At 39.2% G+C, this 11,563-nt stretch overlaps 1 non-coding gene across 1 annotated transcript; it reads right to left on the reverse strand.

The window, feature by feature from the left end:
* Nucleotides 1-1,496: 1,496 nt before the first annotated feature.
* LOC115870003 lies at nt 1,497-1,558 on the reverse strand. The gene has a single exon (XR_004046475.1). It is a non-coding gene; the product is annotated as a U7 small nuclear RNA (small nuclear RNA).
* Between the last annotated feature and the right edge of the window lie 10,005 nt (nt 1,559-11,563).

Raw genomic sequence — 11,563 nt, forward strand, 5'->3', positions numbered from 1 at the left:
GAGTTTTCCCCCCAGAATTGTCCTTGTAAGCTGTGTTCAACATCACAACAGTTCCTGCAGCATTTTTCCAGAGCAGGAAATAAAATTTCACAGCCACACATGAGTCTCTTAAGTCAGCCATCACAAAAATACCTGTATTTTTGTCAGCCATCATAAAAATACCTGTATATGTGTGTGTGTTTCCTCTTTTCATTCTTCCTACCCCACTATTATGTTTACCCATCATTCAACTCTCAGTAAACTGCTTACAGATATAACCCGATTGATTAAACTCAACCAGAAAATCTACACTCTCCTTGCCACCAATTTTAGAGCACTTACTGTTTCTGTACCCATCGTTGGCTCCCCACTCACCTCTCCCTCTTTCCCTCCCATGGCCCCTAGCCATGACAGAACAGATGCTGTCTCCATAAGATTGCCTATCCTGCCAATCTTGTATACATAAACACCAAAAGCAAAAATAAATAAGTAAGTAAATAAGCAAGCATACAGATAATCATAGTCACAAGACTAACAGGGATCGTGATTTCCTGGGTCCCATTTGCCTAACCACACTTACACCCTTTTGGTCTTCAGCACATCTGTGTCTGACAAGTGAGCATCCTAAACATCCCCGTTGCTATTCCTGCAACCAGGGATGATATTACGGAGGACATGATTCTGAGTGAAGTTAGCCCAACACAAAAGGTCAAGTACAACATGAGTCCATTGAGCTAAGTTCAAACAGCTAATGGGTACAAGGGAAAAGACACACACACACACACACACACACACACACACACACTTCCGGGGCTGAGGACCAGATATTCTGGCATGAATAAGACTAAACCTAAGGGTGCATATATCGTCTTTCAAAAACAGATGCAGGTAGGACCTGTGCTGAAAGGCATCTCCGCAACCCCCCACCACCACCAACAACAACTCCCCATATACCTTTAGGGCCCACAGAGGGTTGCAGGGGAAATGATGGCAATGGGGATCCGGGCACTAACCAACCCAAGGAGATATAAAGAAGACATTTCTATCTCCATAGGAAAGGCAGAGCAAGAAGGGACCTCATTTGGGTGTGCCAATCCTTGAGGGCGCTGTTACTGCTCGAAGCAGCTCATTCCCAGAGATGACTGCAGGGCTGGCCTCAGCTGAAGACATGACACCTTCTCCCTGTATGACAGCACTGCAGAGGGCAGCCCTGAAAACAAGCCCAGGAGAGCAGCCAGCCTGACCCGCACACATGGGGGGGAAAAGAGTGAAGCACAACAAACCAGTGATGGGCGTGAAGTGACAAAGTCTCCAAAGTATCCCAATTACAGACTTGTGACCCCAGGGATGGGGTGCATTTGCCACCCCATCTGAACTAGGTGGGAATTGCTCACAAGTGGGACACACTGAGTGTCTAAAGACTTAACTGGGGGACACACACTGAGTGTCAGTGTGTAAAGACTTAATTAGGGGGGACACTAGAGCATTTCTTAACTTTTTATTTATTTATTTATTTTAGGGGTTTTCTGGTAAAAACCAGAAAACCTGCTAGACAAATTCTACAAGAGCTGTAACACTTAACTTTTTAATCAAATCTATAAACCATTTTCTGTCTGCATAGCAAATTTAAATAAGTAACATTGACCCATCCTCACATTCTGCCCCACTGCCTCTAAAACAAAACAAAAATGTGACATGATCTTTTGTTTCTTAAAAATTCTAACTACCAATATTTGAAGATATATTTTGGGATCGTATATATTGATTATGATTATTTTCTGTCCAAAAGTAACAATGTATATATCTTTCAGCATCTAAGAAATTTTCAATTTATATAATGACCAACTGCAAAAAAATCAATTGTGAATTACTTATTTATATTAAACTAGACTCAAGGTACTGGACGCAAAGTACCATGAACTGATAAAAGGACAAACAAATCTGTCTTAGAAGAAACACAGCCAGTGTTCCTAAGAGGCAAGGATGGTGAGATTTCACCTCATATACTTGCGACATGTTGTCAGGAGAGACCAGTCCCTGGAGAAGGCCACCATGCTTGGTAAAGTAGAAGACAGCGAGAGAGTGGAAGACCGTCAATGAGATGGATCGCCTCAGTAACAGCAACAATGATTACTAGGCTCAAGCATGCAAATAATTGTGAGGATGCTGCAGGCCAGGCAGTGTCTCACTCTGTTGTGCACAGGGTCACTCTGGGTAGGACCTTACTCAATGCCATCTAACACCAACAGTCATTGTCCATACCAATTTTTCATGTGATCAAATTTTCCTTTATTATTAAATTGTTAAATTCTCTACATGTATATTTCATTTGAAAATATTTTTAAGTAAGATGATTCAAAAACCATTCATGGATCAAATCAGTTTTTAAATCTTTGTATACAAATGACAAAATAACTACATGTATAATTGAAATGCATATTTTATTCCTAAAATATCCCATGTATCATATATCATAGTTCAAACACATTGTGAGACTAACTTAATAGCTACTTGTTTTAAGTAATGCTGCCCTCTTTCCATTATCACACCAGGAAATATCATTATTAATGAAAGGTTTTAAATTAGCAGGCTATTTCTAGACATAGGTCTTTTTCCATTAACTTTTTTATGAAACACAGTGTACCTTTTATAGTTATATATTCAACATTTTATCAGAAAATTGTTGTTTTACAATGATTTGGGTTATCATTTTGATGACTTTATTTGGGTTTGATTCCCAAAGATACCAGCTGTATATCCTCCATATCTTTGATATCTTAGATTTGCCTGCTTCGTGGGATTTTCAAAGTTGCTATGTTTTCATAGTTTACTAATTCTATTTTTATAACCTCAAATGAATACTTTAATTATTGTATTTTTAAAATTTTCTATTTTTTTCCTTTTCCAATCAAATATGTTATCAAATTATTTATACGTATATGTACATATATGTACACATGCATGTACATATACATGTGTGTATATATATGTATATATATAAAGTCTTACCTTTCCTTTTCAGGGCATTTGTGAGACTTAGCGGGATATGCTCTCTAGACTTTGAAGGCTCCATGTTTCAACTCCAAAGACAGAATTTCAGGTGGCCATTCTGTTATTACAAAGTACCTTTTCATATGATGAGCTATTCCCTTTTAAATCTTCTTCTTCTTCTTCTTTTTAGGAATTAACAAATTTGGCTTCTCCAGTACATGGCTATCCCATTTCAACACTTAACATGAACTTGAAATAGCCTGTGCTAATTTTCTTTTGCTTACTAGGGTTTGTTTTTTTCTATGTGAAAAGAACATTTGCTTTTCAGATATGTTGTCATAGTTATGAAAAAAAACTACTTCTGCAAATAAAATATCTTTTTGTCTTTATTATTAAATTATCACTATGTGAGTTTTCATGATGGAGAAAATTATCATGATCCAATTGTACTTGATTTTGTATGGTCCTTTGTTCATCGAACTTGGGGGCATGCATAGATGAAAATGAATCTTGGCCTCGCTGCTGAGGAGATTAAAATCCAGCACGGAGGATCCAAGCCCACTATCATTCTGAAAGGGTGAGCCCTGAAGAGCACACACTTCATTCACCCTGAAGCTTCTGAAAGGTGCCAATTTATGAACCTCAGTCAAACTAGTCAAACAAGTCTTTAGAGAGATAGCCAGGAAAACTGTTTCAAAAAGCCCCTAGGTGATCATTAAAGTTTGGGAGCCGTTTCTGTCTTACAGGAGAAACTATTATTTAAATTTTAAAATTTAAATTTTAAAAGGGCATTTTTGCCGAGCTTCAAAGGTGGCGATGCTGTCTTCTGGTGTTGAGGAGGAAAAGCTCCGGCTCCTGGTCAGCAGCCAAATGCTTCACCACACTGTTGATGGGCTCTGGGGGACACATGGGGAGCGGCGATGGAAAAGGAAAGGCGTCGCATAAGCAGCGGCCCACCGGGTTACAAGAGGGTCTACGAATTGCAAGGTCAGCACCTTGAAACCAACAGTACAAAGATGAGGCACTTTCCCAGATGTGTGCAACACCCAGGGCAGTTCTACTCCGTTCTATAGGGTCTGTATGAGTCGAAATACACGGGATGATAGTGGAGGAGGCCAGGGAAAAACCGATTCTGGCATTGTGTGGATTAAAAGTAAACGGAAATGCCAACCAGAAGAATGTGTGGTGGATATAATGGAAGACAATGTCAATGTCACAAGAGACTTCGTATATGAAAGGCTTGCTTAGAGCTGGTCAATACTCATTGACGAAAGACGTAAAGATTGGGAAAGACTAGCGTTTTAGAGCTGAAAAAGACATCACGATTATTTAATTTAGTCCCTACACAATGCATAAGTTCTTCTAAAACTTGTTGGATCCTGTTTGTGTGGCCTCCGATGAGTTACAGTATATGCTTACCAGGGTTCCACTACACATAGTGAAGATATCTCATTAACAATACAAACCAGCTCTTTTCCATAGCCTCTAATTCTTTTGCTTTTGGAGAATGAAGAAGGATATTTTTACCTGCTCATGACTCAGTAACTAGCTGTAGAATATCTGTAATACACATTGTTTTTCTTACCCGTTTTATTATAATACTTAATTAGTAGGATTGTTTTATAGCATTGTGTTCAGTGTTTATCATTTACTGGTGACTTCAGAATAACCACTTAAAAGGTTCAAGATCCAAGTAATCTCCTAGATAAAGAATAACCAAAAGGCAACTTCACTGCCAGGAAGTCAATTCGAACTCATAGAGACCTTGCACAGGGTTTTCTAGGCTGACGGGAGCACACAGCCTCATCTTTCTCTTGCAGAGCAGCTTCTGGGTTTGAACCACTGACCTTGACATTAGCAGGTCGATGCTTCCCTGACAGAACCATAGGGCTTCTATATGAATGGAAAAAGTATAAATTTACACTGTGGGATATAATATCAAGGGAAGCCCAATTAACAAGTGAAGCATGCATTTCTTTACATGATATGATTCCCAGAGCACCACAAGGCCTGGCTGACCCAAAAGCCCTCCCCCATACCAGTGATACATGTGCTTATGAGGAATAAATCTAGATTATGAGAATCCCTCAGGTACAGAATATGTGAATAGACATTATTTTGTCTGCTTATACAATTGCTAATCTTGAATGAGGACAGACCTCCTAGAATTAGGAAATAAGCTATGGAAAATTACCCTTGGCCAAAAAAAGCTGAAAAACCAATCAGGGTATGTTTTTGTGGTAATATGTATAAATTTACATATACTCAGAAGTTTACTTCTATAAGAATTAACTTCTTGGTTGTCTGTCCCCCAGGGAGGAGGTCACATATAGTTCCTTGTAATCGGTTTCCTCTTTCCTACCCATTCTCCCTTTACCCTCCCTGTTTCGCCACTCACACCACTGGCCCTGTAGGGCTCATCCGCCCTGGATTCCCTGGATTTTCAGTTCCTATCTGTACCAGTGTACATCCGCTGGTCTAGCCAGAGTTGCAAGGTCAAATTCGAGTCATGGTAGTGGGAGCGGGGAGGAAACATTTAGGAACTAGAGGAAAGTTGTATTTCTCGTTGTTACATCGCACCCTGACTGGCTCATGAGGGAGGGGAGAGTGGGGAGGGAGGGGGAAAAAATGAGGACCTAATGTCGGGGGTTTAAGTAGAGAGAAAATGTTTTGAGAATGATGTACAAATGCGCTTTACACAATTGATGTGTGTATGGATTGTGATAACAGTTGTATGAGCCCCTAATAAAATGTTTAAAAAAAGGAAGAAAAAAAAAGAATTAACTTCATGTTGTGAGGTTCTGTAAGTATACTCTGAGAAAATGAAGCACTTTATGGTAAAACCTATACAATTTGCAAAGACATTAAGTGTATTCATAAATAGACATGGCTTTCTTTATTTCTACTGTAAGAAAAATTATAATTCCCTCAAATGACTTGTAAAATGCCTAGGTTGAATTGCTTGAAAAAGATTGTATATGAAGAATGCATTAGGAGTGTGGAAATCTGAGGGCTAAAGAGGAGGAGGGGAAGTGGGAGGGGCAGGAGAAGAAGGGGAGGAGAGAGTAAATTATATGCGGGAGCGCTTCTCAAGAAAAACGATGCGATCATCGACCCCAAACAAAGGCTTGTCATCTTTTTAAGTGATTTGATTCCATGCTGAAAAAGAAATGTTGGATAATGGATAAGGCTTTCAGAGATAATCTGGATGCATCAAGGACTGATTAAACCCTACACAATTTGGATACAGTAAATTTGTTGTGGAGCCCCAAAGTGGTACCAACAGTTAAGCAACTGGCTACTTTTGAAAAGTCAGCAGTTTATATCCATGGCAATCTACTCCTGACAAAGCAGCCACTGAAAGCCCCGTGGAGCAGAGCTCATGGTGCCACCAGGAGTACCAATGACCTCCATGGCTACAAGCTCATTTTCTTGAAGTTTACTTTGTAAGGTTTGTTTAGTTAGTTTGTTGTTGTTGTCTAGCAATTGTTTCCATTTCTCTGACCAGGGTAAAAATACGTCCTTTTTAAAACAACATTAAGAAATCATTTATATCGAAGGAATCAAGTATCAGACATCATCAGAACAAAAAATCATATCATTGCGTGCCCATCTTTCCGATACAATTGCTGAAGACAAAGTGGGTGCATAAGCAAATGTAGTGAAGAAAGCTGATGGTGCCTGGCTATCAAAAGATATAGCGTCTGGGGTCTGAAAGGCTTGAAGGTAAACAAGCGGCCATCTAGCTCCCATGGAAGGAGCACACCAGCCTGAATTACCATGAGGTGTCTAAGGGATCAGGTATCAGGCATCAAAGAACAAAGAAGCATATCATTGTGAAAGAGAGGGAGTGCAGATTGGGGTCCCAAAGCCCATCTGTAGGCAATTAGACATCCCTATACCTAAGGGTCGTGGGGAGAATATGAGCCAGTCAGAGTGCAGTGTAGCAACAATGAAACATACAACTTTCTTCAAGTTCCTAAATGCTTCATCTGCCCCCCCTTTTCCCCTCACCCCAGTATCATGACCCCAATTCTATCTTACAAATCCCATTAGACCAGAGAATGTAAGCTGGAACAGATAGGAACCAGAAACAGGGCATCCAGAAGAGATGATCCCTTTAGTACCAGTGGTCAGAGTGGCAATACCGGGAGGGTGGAGGGAAGGTGGAATAGAAAGGGCAAACCGATTATAAGGATCTACATATAACTTCCTCCGTGGGGATGCACAACAGTAAAGAGGGTGAAGGGAGACATCAGACAGTGTAAGATATGACAAGCTAAAAATAATTATAAAACATCAAGGGTTCATGAGGAAGGGGGCAGCAGGGAAGGAGGGGGGGAAATGAGGAGCTGATACCAAGGGCTCAAGTTGAAGGCAAATGTTTTGGGAATGATGAGGGCAACAAATGTACAAATGTGCTTTACACAATTGATGTATATATGGATTGTGATAAGACTTGTACGAGCCTCAATAAAATGATTAAAAAAAAGAAGTCATCTCTGAGGGAGACCATAGAATCATGTTATTTGCATAGACTATTCTTCCTTGGATCATAAAATCTGGGATATTTTAAGGATAAGAAAAGCCTCATAGACGACCCATGTCAAAGTTTTCATCTAATGAGATGGATAATGTTAGTTCGTGAGAGTTGGGATGAGGGGGTACTGGTGGATGTAATTCACATGTGTGCCGCATGTTCTACTCGTCTACCTTATCTCTTTATCTAATGGTCATTGGCCACTCAGAGTGCAGTGAAGAAAATGCAGCTGTTCACCTTTCATAGCCTGAACAGCTTACTTCATTTAGGATAATATTATTGCATACTTGGCTAACTTAGATCATTGGAAATATCAAAGAGTGGGTCATAAACTGGGAATATTATCTAATAAATAAGCAGAAAAATGCTTACCAAGTGACAGAGAAATATAACCACCGTAATTTAGCCTCTATTGGGTCTCAATACATGAAATTACTTGTTTAAGTTTATTCCTATATTTAAAGTGTGATCATTATTTCTTTAAGTGTTCTAAAAGTTTATTTCCTTATTGAGAAGTACTTTAATTTAATGTTGACTACCAAAAAAATAACAAAAATCATTTTTAGTAGAAACACAAGAATGTTGCTTTAAAGCAAATACAGTGAATCTCAGACTTGTCTTCTTGGTACACATCATTAGGAAATAAGAATCACTAAAAGAGTATATCACTCTAGGTCGGAAGTTCTCAACCTGTGGGTCAGGACCCCTTTGGGAGCCGAAGGACCCTTTCATAGGGGTCACCCGACTTATAACAGTAGCAAAATGACAGTGATGAAGTAGCAACAAAAATAATTTTATGATTGGGGGTCACCACACATGCGGACCTGTATTAAAGGGTTGCGGCATTAGGAAGGTGGAGAACCACTGCTCTAGGCGATGGAAGACAGGGGAAGTCCAAAATCCATTTGCAGAGACCCTATGGGGGATAAACCTCCACAGAATTCCCTCTGACCATTGACCAGGAAGGTGAGAAGCCCTGCCGTCCCTCCGACAGAGAGCCTCGGAGAGTGAATGAATGCAGATACACACCAAAGCGGCAAGCCTCACCGTCAGGGAGTCCAGGAAGACAGGGTGGAACTGTTCCTATGGGCGTCTGAGACTCTCTTCAGAGGAGTCAAAAGCTTTCTCTTTCTCTTGCAGAGTGAAGGTGGTTTCGAACTGCTGATCCTGGATTTCGTAGCCCAACAGATCACCACTACCTCACCAGGGCAGATATAGTTAGGTTAAAATTTGACGTCTTATCATTTGTTATCCCCTTAATTTGTACCATCTTTTGTTATATGTATTATTTTATGTACTATATTAATGAATACATATATGTTATATGTATTATTTCTGTACTATATTTTATTATATTTATTTTATTATTTTCTGCCTTCTTTCAAATTGAGGCTTAGCTGTGTTTTGCTATTTTTGTTGTGGTTTTATGCATGATTTTCATTATATGAAATCCAGGAGAGAAAAATTTACAGATATTAATAATTTATTAGGGTTATGACAGGGAAAATTGTGGGGAAAGAGGGCTAATAATAAGTATAAATATGAAGAAACTGTCTACATTTTCTTATAGTGATGTGGTGATGATTGCACAATTCCTTAATATATTCAAAAATTGAATTGTGTGGAACGTGAATTATATATTTAAAGATTCAGATTGGTTTTTTTAAAAGAAAACAAATAGATTATTGAAATGAATATAATTAAGAGGACATTTGTTCAAGGGGCAAGGCTATGAACATTTTCTATTTTGTAATATCTCATGCTTTTTCATTGTTGCTAGTTTCTCACATCACCACAATCACTTCTACGTACTTATCCTCAGAACAGTGGCTCTCAACCTTCCTCATGCCGCGACCTTTCAATACAGTTCCTCATGCTGTGGTGACCCCCAACCATAACATTATTTTCATTGCCACTTCAGAACTGTAATTTTGCTACTGTTATGAATTGGGTGACCTCTGGGAAAGGGTCGGTCAACCCCCAAAGGGGTCGTGACCCACAGGTTGAGAACCACTGGCTTAAAAATATGTTGAGAAAAGGATTTGATGACAGATAAATTTTACATATTTATTGAATACAAACCTAAGATGAGTTTTTTCTTTTTAAATATGATATAAAAAGGATGTGTACCTTTCTTTTCTCTTTTGGATGAGTAGCTTTTCAAAAATAGGATAGCATGCTTGGTAAAGAAGAGGGCCAACAAAAAGTTGGAATATCCCAAATGAGATGGATTGTTACGATAGCTGCACTTAGAACTTAAACGTACCAACCGCCATGGAGGTGGTGCAGGACAGGGCAGCACTGTATTCCGTGACACCTAGGGTCACCCCGTGACAGAATCAGCTACTGCAACTACAATATCTACCAAACTGCAATAAACGAGTTCATAACGCATCATCCTGAGTGATTTTCTGGTGACATCTGAGATATCGTAGCTCAGTTTTAAGGGCTAAATTATTTCAGCCACATTAACAGTAACCGAGAAACTCTTTCCAATCCAAGAGGTGCAATTTAAGGCTCAACCTTCATTGTTTTCTGTAGGCGGCACAAACTCTCTCACCCGGGCACTCCCAACTCTGTCCTCGTTCTCTGCTGCGCTCATCACCATACTGTCTTCTCCAGATGACCACTTAATACTCAAATAAGGCTGTGAAGACATTTACGAGATAATATTCCTGGTTTTTAAACCATCCCTGCAGGACATCTTGTTATTGCTTATTTTGATTCTCATATATTTTTTAAGCTTATCCTATTTAGAAATGTCCCCATAGATTCCAAATGTTGTGAAGCTTGGGGTAAATGTCCGGATTATTTGTTTTTATTTTATAGTCGCATAATACCCAAACAAAGTTTGGGTGAAAACTACATCAGCAAACAAGTGTATCTGCTGCTTTTAATTGTACTATTTAGGAATACATCTTTGAGAGTCATGGACTATCTAAATGATAGAGTCTTCTAAACTCCATCCTAAACTTAGCATCCATTCTAAACTTAGCATCCTTTAAAAGTCAGGTCTACTGGAGCCCATATGTAGAGGATTCAATGACATATATTTTACAGAGGTAAATTGCTAGATGATCATGATTAACGTGCAGTGGGGTGGGCATGGAACATTAATGTACAATAAGGCATAATATAAGTCTTTGACAGCATATGCAATTGAGAATTCTAGTCACCACCTTTCATTAACTACCTATGTGGCCTTTGGCATGTTCTTTAATTTTCCCATCTGCAAGAATGAAGAATTTGAACTAGATGGTCTCTAAGACTCTTCCATTCCTGTGCTTGTCTCTTATATATTCAGATGTGGTCAAAATGGTTTTGTAATTTGGAGCTATTGATGGGCAAAAATAAGATTTCAAGGTGGCCAAAATCATCATTCAAGACCAAGAAGAATATTTTAGAACATGTGTAATAGGAATAAAGTAATTTTAAAAGTAAGGGAGTGGGGAGTGGAACTACTTTTGGCCTATGGATCTGGTCAATTCTGGGCACCAATACCAACTCTGCCATCTTGCTGTGTGATGCTGATGAGCTTATTAGCTATTTTGGACTTTTTTCTTCTATAAAATGAGGCAAATAATATCTAAATGTGATAATGGAGGTAGCACTGCCTGCACACAAAAGTTCTTACAAAAGATAGCTATTACCACACCCTTTATCTGCATGGGAATTTTTCTTTTTCCTTTTTTAAGTCCTCTCATGTTAACCATGATACTTTTTTCTTCACAACTACTCTGAACCCTGTTATTTTCAGTCTGCAATTGAGGAGCCTGAATCTGGGATATGTTCAGTAACTGTCTTCGGGCATATTAGAAAAACAAATGTAATGGCTCCATACCAAGACAGGAAGAAAGAGTCGAAGTAAGGTCAGGGGCTCCCTCAACTTGTATGTCAAATGCTGCATGATTTCATCCCAAGAAACCTTACAAGTCTGCTCCAACAGTGGTAAACAACTTCTTAGAGGCTGCTAAAAGTGGCTGCGTTGTGGTGTCTGGGTATGACCACACGTCCGTTGCTGCAAAGAAGGGTGAAGTGCCATGACCTTGTGGT

The sequence above is a fragment of the Echinops telfairi genome, unplaced genomic scaffold, assembly GCF_000313985.2.
Source record: "Echinops telfairi isolate 266 unplaced genomic scaffold, ASM31398v2 ScPeMD7_70;HRSCAF=299, whole genome shotgun sequence".
Classification (NCBI taxonomy): domain Eukaryota; kingdom Metazoa; phylum Chordata; class Mammalia; order Afrosoricida; family Tenrecidae; genus Echinops; species Echinops telfairi.